The sequence below is a fragment of the Thunnus albacares genome, chromosome 3, assembly GCF_914725855.1.
Source record: "Thunnus albacares chromosome 3, fThuAlb1.1, whole genome shotgun sequence".
NCBI lineage: Eukaryota > Metazoa > Chordata > Actinopteri > Scombriformes > Scombridae > Thunnus > Thunnus albacares.
In genome coordinates, this window is record NC_058108.1 from 16,556,495 (window position 1) to 16,577,918 (window position 21,424).

The 21,424-nt window shown below is 39.5% G+C and overlaps 1 long non-coding RNA gene across 1 annotated transcript; it reads right to left on the bottom strand.

Annotated features, from left to right (window-relative positions):
- Nucleotides 1-1,480: 1,480 nt before the first annotated feature.
- LOC122979335 lies at nt 1,481-17,228 on the bottom strand. Its single transcript, XR_006402841.1, has 5 exons — nt 17,000-17,228; nt 16,286-16,462; nt 11,025-11,099; nt 9,770-9,833; nt 1,481-1,760 (listed from the first exon to the last, which is right to left on the bottom strand). It is a non-coding gene; the product is annotated as an uncharacterized LOC122979335 (long non-coding RNA).
- Between the last annotated feature and the right edge of the window lie 4,196 nt (nt 17,229-21,424).

Sequence of the window (21,424 nt, forward strand, 5' to 3'; positions counted from 1 at the left end):
TGGCCTCATGTAGTCTTAGTATATGACTAAAATAAGTGAATAAATACCTAATAAATAGCTAAATAAATACCTAATAAAATACCTGCCTGAATTTCTTACAAATTTGTTTACAAAAACAGAGCAGAGCATTTTACACTACTGAGAGCATCCTGACAAAGAAAGCTGTCATTTTATGAAGACATTCAACCATTGCCTTCTGTGACTAGAAATATTGTAACCTACTGTCCATGAAACCACTTGGAACTGAGATCCACCAAATATCCTGTTTTTCTTCCCTACATTGTTTCACTCCAATCTTTCTACCATATCGTTAAGAATGATCCTAGTAATTATGAATTAAAAATTAAGAATTAAAAGTGATGTACAAATCAATCAGAGATAAAAGTGAAAAATTAACCGTAACCGTAGTTTGGTTTGTTTGGTTCAAGAAGAAAAACGATACAATGTTTGCATTTTTACAAATTAACTATGAACTTTACTGAACCTTGTGTTATTAGTCTTGCATAGACAGACCTATCTCCACACTTTGTTTTGTCGCTGTGCCAGCGCTGAAGAAAGGTCTGGCTGAACCCATTATCATTCTGCTATAGGGGGACAAATGATCTGGCTTGTTTGTATTTCTTTAAACCAATCACAATCATCTTGGGCAATGCTAAGCCGTGGATGTAGCGAAGGTGCCCTTGTTTTGGTGGAACATTTGTATGTGGGGAACTGAGCCCTGGCATTAAAATGACTAAATCCCAGCAGAAAAAAAAGCCACATAAAACGGTGAAAGACATATGTCAACTATTTGATGTGACTTTTAGTGATAAAAAAGACAAACAAACTCAATAGTGCCCTAGAGGTGAAGCCTGTCTATACTTTAGCTTTAGAGGAGATCACTGGACTCACTGAAACCACAGACAATTTAATAGCTGTATGTAGCTCTCGCAGAACGTTATTGAACAAAACCAAAAGAACCAAACGAGCCTGTCTTATTGCACAATCTAAATCTTCGTCAAATTTTGCCATGTTCTGCGTGTAGGTTGCTAGCTCGGAGACTGTTGTTGTTTCACATAGCGACAGGGATTTTGAAAACGGTAACTATAAGTAAAATTGTAAGCAAATAGCAGAAGTGGAGGAGAATTTCTACTGAAATAGTCAGCCAATGGCAGGCTTATACCCACAGTCTATATGCTGAAGGGCTGAGTGAACGTTAATATAGATCAGCAGGTGTGGTGAATATTAAATACTTTCTCAGTCAGTCACACCACTGCTCTCATGGCTCTGAAACAGTTGTGCCAATCACATGATAACAACAGCTCAACAAATGGAAAGCTTTTCTTCACTAACAAAGACACACCAACAAAGACACGAGTTTGAAATGATTTATTGGATGGAATTGGAAGGGAGCTGGGATGATATAGGGTGGATGGATTGAGGGTCTAGGGGAGGGGATGAGGGATAAAGGGATGAAGGTTGAGGGTAAGGGTTCAGGGATGGAGGGATGAGGGATGTGGGGTGAGGGATGAAGGGATGAGGGATGTGGGGTGAGGGATGAAGGAATGAGGGATGTAGAGTGAAGAATTAAGGGATAGGGGTGTAGGGTAAGGGATGAAGGGATGAAGGTGAGAATAAGGGTGGAGGATAGATAAATGAAGGTGTAGGGTGATGTACCGATGCTGGTGGTGGAAATAAAGGAGGGAACCAAGGGGAGTTGGGACTCAGAGTGGGGGGGCCATCTCTTCAAGCTGTCCTCTTGGATGAAGCCCCAGTGGATCCTGTAATCAAACAAACGAGAGAGAAGATTAGAAAAGGTTTTAGCAGGGAGGGATGTGAAAACTGAGAAAACTACTTTTGCCAAGAATAAAGACACTGATGAGCCCTGCTAACCCAATGTCTCCTTCATAAAAAGCAGAATATCGAGTTATAATCGACCAGTCTGATGTCTATAGAGGTGTGTGTGGTTATAATGTGGCAGCCTGGTGACATTAGGTGATTTAAAGAAAGCAAACACAGTGAATGGCCAAGCGTAACGGCACTGTCGCAGCACTTCTCAGAGACCGCGGCTTTATCAACATTATCAGTCCTGCTGCCTTCAGATGCTGTGGGGATTTAATGAAATGAAGGAGAAGATATATAGATATAGATCAGTGCAGACTGATTTACTGACTTTCCTGCTTTAATTTAATTTAATTTAACAATTTTAACATTTTCTGTGCCAATTTAAGTTGGAGAGTGTTTCATTGAAATAAATATAAACATTTTAAGTATTAATCCATTATTGCAATGCATCTGCAGCAAGTTCTTAGTTTGATCCTGTTGATAAAATCACCAAAGCAGCAGCAGATTGACGTTGTGCCCGAAACACACGTGGTTCTGAGACTGTTTGTTTTCAGTGCAATACCTGCATCAACCAAATTTCCACCGAAATACAACAACTGTCTTTGTGCTTCTTCATTTGAATGAACCTTGAGTTTCAAGGTCAGGAAGTTACCAAACAATTGGAGCAGTGCTTGCACTGGTCATTGCACCTCCATGAAAATATGTCCCTTTGTGTTATTTAGCTTCTCTGCTGTCCAAAGGTACTCACAAACAGATTATGATCAGTGATCCTGACTGCCAACTCACCCTTGTATATCATAAGTGACAAGGGGGTAGAAACAGGAAAAAACATTCCATTATGAGTGGGGGGATGTAGGTAATGTGGATTCACTGTTTCACTCACTCACTTATTAACAGGTACCTGCCAAAGTACTCAGAGTACCTCCTTTTCACTTTCTGATGTATCTGGGAAAATGTCTGTACTCAGTGTTGATGAGCGTACATCTTACCACGGTTACCAAATTATCTTTCATAAATTTACAATATATGCCACTTAAATAGACCACGACCTTGACAGTTCATGATCACCATATGGATTGATCACTGTGAATTCATAAAATATCAATATCAAAATGATCTGCTTTGTCACCACAAACAATAAACAATGAGAATGCTAACAGTTATCCACCAGAACCAGAACCTGCTTACCTTAGGCTGATAAACTGCAGCAGGCCCAAACTCTGGGTCTGTGCTGCCACCTACCACCACTCAGCTAGCCATCCGGCTCCTGACTGTTTCAGCTATCACCATCTCAGCCAAAAGATTGTCAAACTGGAAGGCAGAGTATCAACGCTCTATCAAATAAGAGAAGGCAAGGACCTCTTTGATTCCCCCCTGCTGGCAGCGGCTTTGCGTGCGGTCGAAAACACCATCCCATGGTCTTGCATCAGCTCCGCCAACATCCTGACAGCCCTGATGGAGGATCCTTGGCCGAGGTTGGGAGAAATCCATTGCCTCCTCAACACTCTCTGTTCTAAACCTCTGAACTCATGTTTGCAAGGGAAGGATTCTCTCCATGCCTCTCCACTGGAGAGGTTGACGTCCAGTTGATGTCCAGCAACAAGGGACTCGATGTCAGGCCCCATCTTACCACCGCCCTACCTGGCCAGTAACCCGCAGAGCTGCTATCCACTCCCACCTCCTACATCACTCAGTGCTGTCTCCTCCATCAATGCTCATTACTGATTACTCAATAGTCAGAGATGTGAGAGTCAGTAGAGCTCATAGTCTCTGTTTCCCAGGTGCTACAATACATGACATTGCTGATAAAGTTCCAGACATAATAAAATCCTACCCTAAGATTGACAGGATCGTCATACACATTGGTACAAATGAAACTCCAAAACAGCAGTCCGAACTGTTGAAACAAGACTTTTCCCATCTCTTTAACATCATCAAACAGTCCCATAGTAGAGTTTTCATCTCTGGCCCAATACCCACTCTTGGCCGCAGAATGGGGCGTTTCAGTAGACTACTGAGCCTTAACACCTGGCTCTAATCTGCATGCGACACCAAAAGCATACACTTTATCAACAATTTTAATCTCTTCTGGGAACGTGGACATCTTTTTGGTGCAGATGGTCTCCACTTGAGCAAAGCTGGCGTGCAGGCACTTTCTGCTAACCTAGGATACAGCATCTGCCATCCTCGTGCTCCCATTTCCAACCGGCCATGACGCCATCACAACGTGCCCATCCATCGGTTCAGTGCTGACCAGTCCATCAGAGATTGATGTTCCTCCAGTCCTAGTCCCTACCACTATTGTTCTACCACGTACACCACTACACTTGCTACCAGACTCAGACCATCTAATGACATTTTTAACATCCCTGTCAGGATTAGCAACAGGCAGTCGCAGAAAGATGTTAAGGTTCAGAAAAATCTTGTTAATATTAAGCACTTACACCTGTCTGTACTTGGTCCTTTATAGACCAACATACTACTCCTTCTGATCATCCCCAAGATTTTAAGCTTAAAATGGCTCTTTTTAATATAAGATCCCCCACCAACTAGAGCTTTTTTTATCCAAGATATGATTACTGAACACAATCTACCTGGTTGTCCCCCGCTAACCTCCCCCTCTGATTTTAGTTTCATTCACTCTCCAAGGCCAAATAAGTGAGGGAGTGGTGTTGCTACTATTTTTTCAAGTAATTTCCTGTGCTCCAAGGTTGACCTCTTTTCCCTTCCTTTGAATATTTAGCTGTATCACTGCAAAGGCCAAATGATATTCCGGCACTTCTTGTAACGCTTAATCGCCCTCCCAAACACAATACAAACTTCCTATCTGAATTCTCTGAATTTTTATATTTGTACCAACTTTGAAGATTCAGCTCTTATTGGGGATTGTAACTTATATGTAGATCAATGCAAAGACTCATAGGCCCTAGAGTTTTTAAATATCAGTGACTCTTTTTATTTTATTCAAAGACCAACGCATAAACACAGCCACAGCCTTGACTTAGTTTTATCAAAGGGTACTGACTGATAGGGCACTGATGTTACTGCTGTAATTGACCTGGCCATTTCTGATTATTTCCACTACAAAGAAAATAGTAAATCGCTATATAGATGCCTCTGCAATTGCCAATTCTCTGACATCATGAGTCAAACTACCATGTCCCTCTCCTCCACCAGCTCCATACAGGACCTAGTTGTTCATTTTAATAGTAAATGTCTTGGCATGCTTGACATTGCTGTGCCCATAAAGGGGAAGAAAAGACTGATGAAGGGACCAGGCCTGGATTAACACAGTGTGGTGCTCTAGGGTGACCACACTTGAACTGCCCCCCTCCTCCCACTTTACACATAAAAAAGTAAAATTTACTATGGGTATAAAAACCGTAGATTTACATGAACATATCACTGAAGTACAGGCTCAACACACATACTGCAGAAAAATGTAAGACACAACCAATAAACCTTACACCATAGATAGACATGGGCCTACAAATGCCATACCAGCCCTAATACTGATACTCAAATCTGAATGTAATTCACATCCCAATGCAATACATCCTGCTAAATATCATTATTTCCATCAAATGGCCTGTATGAGGACTACATATGAAACCATTACAGAGTATGTCTAAAAATTAATTACATGCATATACCAAATAAGGCAAGCTCAATAATAACCGTTGCAAGCAACCATTTCAACAGCTGAATGATCATAGAGTGCCAGCAGAGTTTTCCATAAGGGCCAGCTGTTGGCCAGATGGCCGGACATTAACACATTTCCAGCTGACTACTTTCTTAATGTTTTTTTTCTTTCGTATCAAGTTGCTTCTCGTCCTATTTCTGTAAGTTGCCTTATATCCAACTGAGCAGAGCCTACGTCATGAAAGCGAAAGCTAAACTGTCACTCACTGCTTTTTGTGTGTATGTACTTGTGAGTAGAGAGGTCAAAACTCCAGAAATACTTGTAGCATATAGAACAACTTTATTGTTAGACCCATGCATTTCAGCTTGTGGCCTTCAGCAGGGTCATGCTTTTCACATGTCACATGAGGAGCAGACAGGTAAAGAGGCCACAAATTTTCTGCTTTTTTCCGGCATACAAAATAGGCACATGGCTTTCTGTTATTGGGAGCTGCTTTTCATGCTGATTGTATCATAATGATTTATTGACATGGAGTTTTGTTTCAGAACTCGTTTATTTGGCACGTCTACTCTGTATTGCTTTTAACGTTAGTCATGCCACTGAAATGTAACTTTCTCATATAATAAAAAACAACTAGACCTATGTTATATATTTTGTTTAGTTGTGTACTTACATAATCCCAAATGTTTCAATGTGAAAACTGCTTTATTCAGTGTTTTTACCAGTTCTAATTACTGTGTCCATTTGTTTTGGAAAGAAGGAGACTGTGGACGATTCAGCTCCCAGTAAAAAACCTTGTTAACGATGAACACTGAAGGAATCCTAACCTAAAACAAGCTGAGCACTTAGAAACAAGCTGAGCTAACGTTAGCCTCAGCTCAACTTGCAGCCCCTCAGGACATCCTGTGTCTGCCAAACAGCATTGAATAAACACTGATTTTTAATGTATAAAACGGCAATGGTGGTTGTTTAACAATGAAGACAACAACTCTCATGATCCCACGCTAATTCACAACGTCGCCTTTCATCTAGAAAAGCTGCTCAAATAGCAGTGTAATAAATTTTAATAAATAAAATAAAAATGAAAAAAAACCCAAATAAATGAATGAAAAAAGTATACAGTCTTAAAGAATGTGTGATATACAACTTTAGCTCAGGTTGTTGAGCAATAGCACCACTGGGTCCCTACACTGGGTCCATGTATCTTTTAGAATTGATTTTAAAGTCTTTCTTTTAGTTTTTAAGGCAATAAATGGCCTCACCCCATTTTATATCACAGAACATTTTATGATCCTCCACGAACCTTAAGATCCTCCACAGCTGCTCTTTTAATAGTAATAATACATGATTTTTATAGAGTGCTTTTCAGCGTACTCAAAGACACTTAAACACAGTTAAAATAAGAAAGCAACACAGTAAAAACATATAACACACAACATTAATCACACATTCTGACTATTCTCAAAGTCACCACAGAGACTATTGGGGATGCTGCTTTTGGCCACTATGCCCAAAAATATAGAAAACCCTGCCTTTAAATATTAGACTTGCTGGCTCAGTGGACACTTTTAAACGACAACTCAAATTTATCTTTCTTTTCATTCTGTGCATGGAGGTACTATATAAATGAAGTTTACTCATTCATTCATTCATTCAACTTTGTTTGTTTTTTGGTAGCAACGGTAGTATACAGTTAGTAGGTCATTTTTCAGAGCTTTTCACACAAAACAATGTACTTTTTCTATTGTTAATATGGTAATCCTCAGTTTTTTTGGTCCATGACAAGTGTATCAAAAATTAACCTAGAGGATAACTCCTAATGCATTGGTGACCCTCTGACCTTTACTCTAGTGCCAACGTCAGGTGAAATTTTCCACTTGCTCACAAAATCTCATGGGGAAATTGACATTTACTGGGCACATTCATGCTCCTGAGAGGTAATACCTACTGATTCTAGCGACCACGTGGCTTTTCTTTAGATTCACTACTTGTAAGGTTCCAAGAGCAACAAAATCATCACTACCGTTTGTTCATGCAACACTTTTGTATTGTTACTTTAATGTAGAGACTCTACTTCTAGTCATGTTCTGGAAAATGAGTAAATCATGTAAGCTGTGTGCATTAATGCTAAATGGTCAATAGAACTTCATACAAAATGTTGTTGTATGATGCATATCAGCAAAGTACAGTTGGCAGTTTCTTAGAGTTTCTTTGCTGTTTTATGTAAAAGGGGACCAAATTTACTTGAAAATATTTTGCAATGCATGTATGTCAAAAAGTAGCAACATTTGATTGGATATTGTAACAAAAATCAGGAACTGCAGCTGCCTGTGAACTATTGATTTAGTTTTTGGCATGTTGTAGTGTTTTCAGAGGGCTTTAGTTCTATGTAATTGTCAGGTCCTGAAATGCTGTTGTGCTTTGACCCTTTTGTTTTATGCTGTGTCTTTTTCTGTCCTTCATCCATGTTTTGTTGTGGATGCAATTTGGCAATCCCAGTAGAGCACTGAAATGCAATCAAAAATCTTGTCCACTCTGCAGCACTTTGTGTGTGTGTGTTTATGTGTGTGTGGTGACAATCAGAGAGAGACTCCATTAGTCAGTTCCGTCAGGTCACCAAACAAGATGCCTGTCACCACACACACAGATTCTTTCATACAGCCAGCCCTGAGTCTGCTCTCCATCGCTGATGATGATCTATTTGAGGCCATGAGGCCATAGATGTCAGAAAGTCAATGGATGAGGCAACTTTCTCTATTTGAGTTGTTATATAGGAATAAATTTTGAGCCTTTTACTGTTCACCATTTATATTATACACCATATATATTATTTGATTATATTGTATTTTCTTTTCATGATTGTAAAGTCAATCCTCTTCCATCTTCAATCTATACAGACAATACTGAATTATATTATATTGCTGAATTTTTTCAAGCATCCATTGAAAAATTACAATTCGTACAAATAAAATTCATGCTTTTCCCCTGATTCATGGTTCTCCATTAGGGCTTGTTTTAGTACTGAGAGGGTCACGGTAGATAAATATGTTTGAATTTGGCTCAATAGAAAAATGTACATTTAAATATCACATTGAAATCTTTTTGGGTAAATTGTGACAGAAACTTGGCTATGTACAGAAATAACTTATCTCACTCCGATCATATTGCTTATATGACGCACTCTACATCTACCACCACATGCAGCTGAGCCTTCCAGGTAGTGCAGGGACTTCTGTTAAAGGGGACATATTGTGTATAGTGATTTTCTGTTATTTTTATAGTGTTGTAATGTCAGATGTCTATGTTAAACAAAGGTCCAAAACCTGAGGTAAATGTACGTAAAATGCTCCCTGAAAGTCAAAAGCCAGTGCTTGAGCCTGCTCTGAACGTTTCATTTGCAAAGTTACCTCTACTTCCTCCTCGTAATGACCTCAGATTGGTCGAGCATGCGCACAAACATCCCATAGTCTTTGTTGCTGAGGTTGTTCCATGGTTTGTTTGTGTTGTTGTCCACTCTCATATTTCATATCTGATTCGGACATGTGCAAGTAAATTTGAAAAGTTGCCATACTCTTGCTTGTGAGGGGCAACTTCAAGGAGCTGGCCAATCATAACAGAGTGGGCTTATCCGGAGGGGGGCCTTAAAGAGACAGGAACTAAAACGCCTCGTTTCAGAGAGAGGTTTATAAAGCTTTATCAAGAGTCAGTATAAGATAAAGTATAAGGAGTTTTTTGAACTGTAAAAGAAATGTAAAAAAAAAAAAATTACAGTAGAGCCCCAGGATATAAATATAGACTTCGAAATGTGTGTGATACAACTTTTCATGATACACTTCTACACCATCAGCTTCAGCCAATAAATGCAAACCTCTTGTTCCTCTACAGCAAGTAGAAATGGATGAATGAGTTGAATATGGCGGCTTTCACGACAGGGAAACCCACTTTAGAACCCTTAGTTCTTTTTCAATCTTATCTTATTTCCTTGGCTGCTCCTCAAGTACACTGCTATCATGAGAAGGGTGTGTTAGATGAACAGTATGTTGCAGTGGGGAAAGTATACAATGAGATTGTAGCAGTGCACTCAAGTTGACTCCCTGAGCTAGCTTCATTTAATTTATGACAGTTATCACACCTGACGCCTAAAAATTCAGACACACCCATAGTTTTCCCCCCCTGCATCTCTGATCCCAATCATGCTGAGGCATCTTGCTGTTGCTGGGAACATGTACTGGCCTGAAAAACACATGTGCCAACCACACTTATCTACAAACAGCAGCTACACAGTAATAACAGACAACTCACCTGAAGCTCCATGGGACATCTGGAGAAGAACTAGTGTTTTTCCTTCCATTTTGTTGTTGCTCATCTAGTTGGAGAAGAACAGCAGTGACTTAAAACCTTTCACAATTTTACTGTGGTGCTCCTCCAAAGGTTTATAAAAACATGAAGCATTAAGCAGTATACGACATACTTCAAACTCATTAAAATCATTTATCAAAAGGCACAATCCATTGCTTAAACTATGTCCACAATCACTACTTTGACAAGTTTAGTCTGTAAAGATGATCTGAATTATGAAAATTCTGCATAGGTGTGTGATCATACAAATGTGGTAATGTTAGTGTGTCTCTGGGCCAGGGAGCCCTGTTAAAAAGCTTCTCCAATATTCTGTTATTTATCGCATGATATTCTATTCACACATACAGTAAATACAGGTAGTATAACTACTAAATACCAGTAACCAATATGCACTGTAGGAGAGTTTGGGTAACATAGTACTCACAAAAATAATAGCTGAGATCTGGGAACATGGAAACATGAAGTCCAACAGGGCAAGTAACATGACATGTCAGACAGTTTAGTTTAGCTACATTTTCTCAACGCTTTATTTGAAGGTAAAACTCAAAGTGAGTACATCCAAAATTTTGGTTATAATCTCTGAATTCACAGGAAGACTGTGTATGTGGACAACTACAGCAAGTACTGAAGGTCAAAGCTGTATCTATATACTATTTACACATAGTGTCATAACTCAGCTCCTAGTTACTTATGGTGGGTAGTTATGAGCGGTCCAAATTTTACACATATGTGCACCAAATCCCAAAGTCTGCAGCACAAAAAGCACCTACAATTTGGAAAAAGTCCACACAATGTACACATTGTGTGGACACAACCAGGTACCATATACCAGAAAGAACAAAAATCATACATTCACAAATCTTACCTAGAGGTTGCGGCACAAATGGAAAAAAAAAATGCTGGACGAGCCCCCAATATGTCATAACCCAGCATCCCCAAACATGGGGATGGACAAAACAGATGGCAGTAATATTAAAAGCATTTATTATAATAAAGTAAACAACTGACAAAATAACTACAAATATGGAGTGCGTCAGTCAGTAACATCAGTAATGTAGGTGTGACTGCGTGAACAGTGAGGTGTAAGATGTTGTGAAGCGAAAACGAAACTAAAGTCAAACAAGAAGCAAAAGCCTGCAGCTGCTGGCTTGAATGAGACCTGGTGAGAAAGAGAGTACATAAAACATTGGGAGTTGACCTTTTATCCTCTGGGAGCATTAGGCCCAGGTGGTCTGAATCTGACTGGCTGCCACGCCCACATTCTCCTGGATACCTTTATGGACACAAAAGAACTCATAACCACACCAGCATCAATACATTTAAGGTAGGTTAGGCAGGGGTAGTCACAATAGGCATACAAAACAATATCACAATATTGATACATAGAAAATATTCTGCACATGTCCAAACCAATGATGTTATATGAATTGTTGACAAAAGAGATAAAGTCAGCTAGCATAGTCATCGTAAGGGCTGTGCTGAGGAGACTCAGACATATAATTCCAAAGGGAACAAGTACAGCACTTCAAACCCTCCGTTTCCTCAAAAGCATTAGACAAACATTTCCCAACTGTGAGATTGTGCCTAGAATTCTTCTGACTATCGTGGTGACTGTGGCATTGAGAGAGCGCAGCTTTTCAAAGTTGAAACAAATCAAAAACTATTTGTGTACATCATTATCTCGGGACAGTTTGTATGGGTTTGCAATTCTATCCAGTGAAAGGATGTTGCATCCAAGATGAATTACACAGATCTTGTTGCTGAGTTTGCTGCCAAGAAAGCAAGAAAAGAGACTGTCATGTATTTCATTCCATTTAGCCTATTGTGAATCCATCACATTTACACATATTTACACAACATGACAGGATTTCCCATAGTGCTGCCATATTATAATGTGCCAACTTGACTGTCAGAAAACAAAGAGTTTTTATCCTCTTTGGTTTTAAATGAAAGTGATGAAATGAGATGAGCGTGAAAATAGCTCTCCCCACACACACACACACACACACACAAATATCTGGAAGTGCAATCTTCTTCAGTAAAATAAACCAAAGATTCATTAGCAATGTTTCCATTATTGTTAAAATAAATAAATAAGTACAAAAAAACTGATTTGTCACACATAACAGAAGAAAATTCGCAAAACTTTACAAACTTTGCAAAGACAGTAGCCTATATATTACACTACAGAACTACAGAACAGGCACAAAAAAAAACCAAAAATAAAACAAACACACACACACACACACAGGTATTGTGTTGTAGTATAACCAACAGGAGACCAGTGACGTGTGAAGTGATTTTGGGGACACTACACTATATAACAGTGAAGTTATTGAATATGTTTGTAATCTCTCTTTTTGGTGTTGCACTTTTTAGACGATCCCTGCACACTTGTCTCACAGCCAGCTGTACATAAAGAACAATGTTATTCAGCTCGTTTGGGTGAAAATTAGGATGTAGCTTGCTGTCTACCTTACTACAGTAGAAAAGGTGTGTTGTTTGTGTTTTAACAATATTTCACTTATATGGGAAGTTCGAATCTGTGAATATATTTCCAACTTTATTGAGGTGCTGTTTGATGTATGTGTACGCATGTGTTTAAGCTGTGCGTAATGTTGTTGTTGTGCCATACAGTGTGCACCTTGTTAACAACTACAAATCACACACACACACTTGCACTCTTGTACCAGATTTTTGTAGCATTTTATCACTATGTAAAGCACTTACTGTATATGTAACACAGATGAAATGCATTTCTATAAAATTATGCTCTGCAATTCAACTTGAACAAGGACTACATGCGTTGTACTGTGGTTTGTGCATATGCGTGACAGTAAACAGGGCCACCCACGCTAAGATCACACAGGGCCTCGCACATGTCTCACAATAGCTCTGTCAGCTGCACTGACCAGTGCAGAGCCAAACATATTTAAAACAGGATATTGGAGTTTAATTAGATTTTAATTATTACTCCACTACTACTCTCTAATTTGAAATAACCCAGAATGATCCTTTAAAGACTAAATTCTATTACCTACTGCTAATGTGCCCTTGAATAAAGCAGGGACTCCTGCTCTACCCACTGCTATAACCTCCTATACATATACATATACAACCTGTGTGTGTGTGTGTGTGTGTGTGTGTGTGTGTGTGTGTGTGTGTGTGTGTGTGTGTGTGTGTGTGTGTGTGTGTGTGTGTGTGTGTGTGTGTGTGTGCTGGGCAGCAGGTATACCCTGGCATTCTCCTCCTGTGCTTGTCATGAATAAACATCTGCTCTTACTGCAGACTTAACAGCTTGTAATATGTAATACACCCAATCACTAGTTGGATGTGTATAGGTGTATTGTGTGTGTGTGTGTTAATGCTCCATATCAGAGCTGTCTGTCAGGCAGCCGTGCCTCTGCATAAAAGGAGCCTGTTCAACAAGCCCTCGGCACTGTCACTCTCTGTCTTCCCTCACACACAGATTTCTCATTCTGTCCTTAAACGTCTCACTCTTACTGTTCACTTGTGCTTTATTGTTTTCTCTTGCTTCCTTTCTCTCTCTGTCTCATGTCCTCCTTTCTCTCTATGTCTCTGCGTCCCTCTCTTCCTAAGACCCATGAGCTGCTGTTCTGTGTTTGCTGAGCAAAGGCGGAATGGCAGTACTCCTCGGTGACTCTTGATTTTTCTCATTCTGTAATCTCTCACTCTCTCTGTCACTCTCTCACCTGTTTACTAGGCAAAGATGAGGATATCCTCTCTACTCGCTGCCTCAAATCTCCCTTTCCTTTGTTTTAGTATAGTCTTTCTCTGATCCCTCTCATGTTTGTATTTTTACCATAAATGTTCTTACATTTATCTTCTCTCACTTCAAATAGTTTGGTGGCTAGAGTTTGTATACTTTGCAATATACAATCCCAATATTGAGGTCAGTTGAGTGTAAGTTGCTCCCTTAAGGTGCTTTTAGACATTGAGCCGGCTCCTGCTGCCCAGCAACCTTGCCTTGACCCATAAAGAAGAAACCAACATGGTTTGGACCCATTGCAGGTGATAGTGTACCGAGTCTTGCATTTGTGTGAGCTGATATGTGATCGTCGTAAGGGGTCGTAAGATCACAGGGGGATAAATTAGAAAATTTGGTTACACAAAACTATGTTTATTTCTTAGACTTTTCTGTAACAGTTGCTTTTTTCCTGTGTAATACTATGTTGTTTTATTTCTCTAGACCTCAAGAAATGTACAGATGAAACAGTCTAATAAGGAGGAATCACTTTTTATCACTGTTATTGAACTCAAGGGGTCCCAAGCTAACAAGTTTGTGAACTACTTATGTAATGCATGTGTACAGTATGTCTTTGTAATTACTTTGTGTGTGTTTGTGTGTGTGTGTGTGTGTGTGTGTGTGTGTGTGTGTGTGTGCGTGTGTGTGGCGTATTCCTCTTCATCAGCATGTGTGTATGTGATGTAGCTCTAATGTGGCAGATGTACTCGAGGTCAAGAATCAGGACGCACTGGGAGTGTGTGAGTGTGTGAATGAGAGAGGTGAATGGAGGTGAATGACCACTCTGCAGGGAACCACTATGCTCCACTGCATGCATGTGTGAAGAGTCACTAACTTCTCCACAGGGCTGCAACACTGGGCTTGTGTGTGTTTGCATGTGTGTGTGTGTGTGTGTGTGTGTGTGTTTGTATGTGTGTGTTTGTATGTGTGTGTGTGTCTCTGCTGATTGTATTATCATCTAAAAAAAACATATCATAAAGCTTGAGGTAGCGGGACCTCAAGTATATTTCAGACTCATTTCATCAGACCCATTAACCTCTCATCCAACACTACTGTACCATTCTTGGCTTCCCTCTTAAGGCCATGTTTGGACAGATTATATGTTTCTGTCTGCTCAAACAAAAAGCTCAGCTGTGACTAGTGATAGTAGCAAAGGGAGCAAGACAGAGTTTGTAAAACTTGGGATATCAGAACTCTGTGCAGACTGATTTACTTATTTTGTTGATGTATTAAAACATAGATATTTTTAAATCATATACGTTCTGTCTAATCCATGTGAATCCTCCTCTCTGTTCTTGAAAATAGAATAAAAGTATTCTATGCTCAAATTCACATGGCGACATCTAGCAAGAAAACTAATTGGTAGCTAGCTATCCTGAAGTTAGATGATAAAACTGAAAATAACTGATATATGTCTGATAACTGATATATAATCCATTTCCTTTTTCTCTTTGTCTCACAAGTTATAGCAATAGATAAAATGACTTTTTGTCTGATTCAGGTACATCAAAGAGGATAATTTATCAGTACTATCCAGTACTGTCCAGTCATGTATAAATATTTCTTAAACTGTCACCACCATTGTTTGGTTAGGGTTAGGCAACTCAAACTACTTCATTAAGGTTGGGAAATGATTGCCTTCGTGGACTAAAGAAAACTACATTGAGTGTTGGTAGGAGATAGGATGTGAAAATATTCTAGGTTTCCATCCAAATGTTGCACAACTTTTAAGTGACTTTACAGAAAACTGCCAAAAGAAATTTGGCAGTTATGCAAATATTAGAAGTTGGTTCATCAAACTGGTGGCGGTACTTTTCTATTTGGGGGCCATTAAACCATTGCAGAAGATGAGGGCGTAACAAGATGATGTAATTAAAAGAGTGTCAGTTAAACCTCAAATGGTGAAAAACAATATAGAAAACATGATGGAATTATGGCATTTGGCATGAAGTATGGCATGTTTCATGTATTAATTTGAGTGTTACAGTCTCCTCGTCGCTCCACACAGATCTAATGTTTTCGTTTGGTGCTATTTTCCATCTCCTGAGTGGAGTGGAAGTTTCAGTGGATGTTTACGTCACACACTTCATGTACATCATGATTTATTTGTTAAGTCTGTTTCCATTGCACTTATCTATACACCAACCTCAGCCAGGATTTTTTTTTAATTTCCTGCATTTCCACTCTGTTTTTTAATGTGCAAATTGAAAATACAAATAAAAACAGTTGGATGGAAACACACCTAAAGTCACATGCTTTGTACACCCAAACATCCAACCTGACCTGCTTCCAGAGACTTTTTGTGGTTGTATTAGAATGTTATGCTACTTCTGTTTTTGTTACTGGGATAGGACAGAGATTATTTGCGTCACCACCACAGGTCCCTTGTCAAACCATCACAGTGTAGTTGTTTTTCTAGTGAGAACAATCTCAGATTAGCCAGAGTGCTGCTATCTGGAGCTAATTGTCAGCCAAATGTCTGCAGGAATGCAGCAGGAATGTTTGGGCCAGGGCTTGCTTGCATTTGGTCCTTCAGTGCTAGAAGACTACTGAGTGTACCAACAGTTGGCCAACAACTTGCCCAAATTGGCTACAGATTTCTGGTCAGATTTCTAAATGTAACCTGAGCCATAATCCTCATTAATAACACAGTTCATTATCAATTATTTCTTTTCAGGTTGAGTATGACATACCTTCTCACCAGGGACACTGTATTAAGTAAAAAGACGCTGCCCAGTACAAGCCCAGTCTCTCTTTGTCAATGACTGAGGTTGCTGTATGTTGTTGGAGTGGTGAGGGAAATCAAGAGCAGCAGACAGCCTGTGGAGACAGGAAATGAGTTTCCAGTGTGTTGGGGCTGAGTTCATGATCTGTGAATGAACAAGGACAGAAGAGAATAGGTCAGCTGGAGAGGAGAGAAGAAGGCCCAAAATCACCCTGCATCATTGGTGTAATGCAGAGTATTAAGGGGTTTCTTTGCCTTCCATACAACCATCAGATATTGTTTTTCATTTTCACAACAGCATATATACTTCACTGCACTGGTACAGTACTGAAGGCCATTTTTCTTTTTTTGACACACCTCAGCTTTTCTTGTGCTGTTGCTGTGTTGTTGTCTCTTGACAGATAAGACTTGGGAAAATGTCATTACACTGTTGATATTTAACTAATGACATGAACGTTTTGTACTGGTTTGACCTTAGAGTCACAAACTCAATTCACAATTCAACTCAATTTTATTTATATAGTGCCAAATCATAACAAAAGTTATCTCAGGGCATTTTTCAACAGTGTAACAGGGAAATTCAGCATGCTTGTCATCATAGAAATAGATCATAAGATTGTGTTGTTTTAAAACTTCAGTGTAGAGGATTGTGATGCAACTTCGGCAATATCTGCTGCCTTACCTTCGAAGCACAAATCCGCTTGCACACTGGAGCTGCTCCAGTCTGTGGATGCCTCTCTGCACTGTCAGTGGCACAGTAGCATGCCCATCCTTCAGTGTTGACAGGCTATTACTTGTGGTGTGTAACCAATCAGATAGTGCTGTGGGCGGGACATTGCTCGAGACCACAGAGTGGCGACTACAGACAGAGGGAGGCGGCTACATTAGAGCCAAAGTAGCGCATATCAGCAAGTAAACAACATGTACACCCACACCAGAGATTTCTGCATTGTTAAGGAAACTAAGACTAACTAACTAAGACTTCTGCTTCACTTAATTTCCATAGTCTTGAACCAACTCTGCAGCTCGACCCAATGTTTGGTGAATTAGCCACATAGACAACATCAGCTACATCATTTCATGCTAAAAGGAGTCCAAGTGGACTTTTTACCTGAGCCAGTCTCCTCTGCCTGTATATTAGTTTATACAACATTGCTAAAATACAATACAAAGTAATAGAGTTTTTGCTTAAGATGGCACCTAGATTTTCTAAAGTGCTCCTGCTGGCTTGTCTCGAGTGAAGCAGAGTGGAGATGGTGAGGGAGTGGCATATGCTGATTTTGATTTGTTGTTTTCTTCAAGGATTGAGGTCAGGTTTGACTAAGCAGGAACGACACAGGAAAATAGCACTAGCCATGCACATGGCAGGGTTTGGTTTCCTATCAAAATCATTGCATACATATACACTCAACCCCCCTTATAGATCAATATGGTTGATTGGTTGGTGTGTTGAATGTTGAAGGTGATTATCTTGGGTGTCTGTGGAGTTTTAAATGATAAATGATTTATGGGGACAAGTTAGCTTTCTTTCAACTTTTAGGGGCTCCATCCTCACATTCCCCGCTGGGATCTGGGCACCTGCTACAGAGCATTAGTAAATCACAAAACAATGGACAAGACACAGCGAAGTGTCTTTCAACTTACCTACACAAGCTGTGTTGTGAAAGCAGTAGCACATTGTAGCAGAACAGCAACAGTTGCAAATCCTCTGTCAGCATCTACTCTGAATGCATTCAGCCATAATACTGCTATGCACTTAAACATGTTAGGTTGCAGTTAATGTACATACGGCACATGTAATGATGGAATTATAGTCCAATCAGGAGAGACTAATTGAAAATAGGCTTTGAGTTATTAAGAAATGTATTTATTAGTCAAACAGTAGCGTGGTGTTGTGAACGTGAAGAACAATCTTGACTGAAGATCTTTATGAATGTAATCTGGAGATGGATTTCTGATGAGCTCACTGGAGGAATCTCCTGGAGAGCTCATTCTGATGATTACTGGTAAATAGGTTAGACACTGAAATGACAGCTGAGAGTAGCAGAGATAGGAACAGATTTTTAGGTTTTGACAGCAACAAGACTGGCAAAATCTGAGCAGATGAAGTGAGGTGGGAATGCCCTCAGTCAGATAATTGAGTTGGAAGAGGGGAATGATAAAAAAATCTGAATAAATAGTCTAAGCCAGCCTTCCTTAAAGAACTTTCACTAAGCATGCTTTCTGTTTTCCCAACTCAGGTTAAAAACAGAAAAAAAAACATATAAGAATACAAGAGTAAACGTAGGGGGAAAAAAGTTTAAAAAGTGCTTGACACTTAAAGGATTATGATTTTCAGTCATATATATAATGTCACAATGTCAGATGTCCATATTAAACGTGGCCAACGTGTCAATAGTGAGATAAACGTATGTAGAAGTAATCCCTGTGAGTAAAAAGCACTGGCATCAGACTGCTCTGAATACTCTGTTTCCAACATTTTTTTCTACTTTCAGCCTGAGCTGATGTTGGTTCATGACGGATTTCTTTATATGGACATCTGCTCCACACAGCACGCCAGTTCACTGCTCCGCTCCGCTAACATTATGGCGTTTTTCCATTGTTTTAGTCATGCCAAGCCATGACTCCGTTACACAGCACAGCAAAGCAAAATATGTAGTAGTACTGTTGGAGGTGTGCTGGTCATCTGCAGCTCTTCATCAAACATCATCATCACAGTGGCTGTTTCTGCTTGTACTAGTCCTCTATGCATTATTTCTAACTGATCCGCTCAACAAATAGCTCCAATTATGTCCATATATTGTTGTGTCAACTGGTTTTTAGCAGTGTTAATAAAGCTCTGCCAATTCAGTGAGGAACACATTTCACTTCCTGTAAATCCTTCACAAGAAAAGTCTCCCGTTATTTAGTCATTGAAAAGCTTTTAATTTGAAGCAAGAAATGTTGGGTTTGCAGCGGTTAACTTTACATAATTCTAAATAAGGAGTTTTTTGAACTGTGAATCATGCAACACTACTTTAGTGGAATTCAAAACTAATAATTTAGAGCTGGAAATGAGCATAATAGATCCTCTTTAAATCAGAAGGTGTCTTATAAATCATTTCAGCGACATTTTCCCCACAAACATCAAAACACTATTACAACATGTGACTGAAAGTGCAGAGTGAAATTTCATTGAGATCCATGATCAGCAAAAGGCTGTGTGAGAATTAGTTTTTTGGGATGATGTAGGTGTGTGCTGCATTGTATCAGTCTTTTAACTCCAGTTGTGCTTATAGGATGGGAATAATTTGATCTGTGCCAAGATTAGAATAGGCCATCAACTATCTGCTAGCAAACTGTGGAACACTGTTAGAGCTGGACAAGACTGTTCATTTGAGATAACCTTCCCCGAACAATACATACAATACAACCCTGCGCATAGATATAAGTCCAATAATAGTAATTATAATAATAATTTTCATGGTAATAGTGAATTACATTGTTTAATCACATTAAACTGCCTGCTTTAAATGGATAAATGTGTGCATCCTTTCATTTGTGTGTGTTTCCTGATCTTTGAATGTGGATTTATCGAGACAAAACATGTGGATTGTACAATCTTTGTTTGGAGGAACAGCATTCTTTTGATGGAAAGAAATGTGGCCTTGAGCACAAAATAACATTTCATAATCAGAGAGCAGACTGCACACAATTAGCCAAGCACATAGCCTTGAAATCAGGCATTTTGGCAGTGTGTTTGTGTGTGTCGTGTGTTTGAAAGAAAGTGGGAGTGTGTGCGTCTGTCAGTGTTAGACTCTGGCAAGGGTCTGAGTATGTCTATTAGCATGCGCACAGTTAATCCAATAGCCGATACAATGGCGTTGCTTCAGGCTTTGGACTGCTTCAGTGATATGGCTGTTTAGTGAACACACACACACACACACACACACACACACACACACACACACACACACACACATAAAACATGCTTACACTAGCCTTGGAGATGAAATGGAAACTTTTAACAGCCTGACTGCAATTTCTTTTCTTTACTTTGGTGGGCAGGTAAAAAAAATTGGATGTTGGTATTTAAATGTGTGAGTATGTGTGTGTGTGTGTGTGTGAATTGGAGTCATGGATTTTAAGTGTTTCTGATTGGTTACCATGGTAGCAGCCATCACAGTGACAGTGTGACTAAACAATTATAAAAGGGACACATCTGTCCATTAAAAGCAGATGCTTAGCAAACTCAGACTCAAGTTTAAAATTATGTATAATGAAGGTAGTTTTGGGCCGAGCTGTTACCAAAGTGCTGAGATACTATGCAAAGTGCTGAAGTGCACCTAATTTAAAGAGACAACATCGAAGATACAAAGTACGCCGGTTGCTATACATACAGGCAGAAAGACAGCCACCAAACTGGTCGCTTTAAGTTGTGTGGAGAACAATCATTTTCCATGAGGCAGGTGAGCCTAAACACCGGGTCTGTTTAAACTCCAATAAAGAATAAATAGCGCTTAATTGTCTGGCAACAATCACCAGAACCCAGTGAACATTTGAAAAAATAACAGAATCATACAGTAGCATCATTAGATATGATCTTGGATGCACAAGAAGGTTGGTTGTTGGCAAAATGTTCTATTGATGCCAAGTGAAAGTGAAAGTGAATGAATGCAAGCGGGAATTGGGGCAAATGGTGGTCAGAGTAAATATTCTGGGCACTGACTGGTAGAAGTTATTTCCCTAGCAGTTACATTTTAGTAGTCCATTGAAAGGAGACTTCAGGGAGACTTTTGTCCTTGCTTGAAACCAATTGTGATCCCTAATTCACCACAGTGTTACATGAGCATCGATAGTAGTTCAACATCGACCACTACACAATGCATTTTCCTATAATGTAAGATACGCTATTGTAGCTTAGCATCATTTTGAAGCACATAAATGACTGTGAGCAGTGGTCAACTTTCAGGTTGCTGCGTTACTGCGTTGCAGTATTCGTTTTCATTCAGAGCAGTACTGGCCGAAAAGTTTCAACAAGTTCAAGAGAACACACAGTGTTTTGTCAAGTACATTCAAACATTCCGTCCCTGACCAAAGTAATCAAAGCTTAAATAAGATCTTGTGG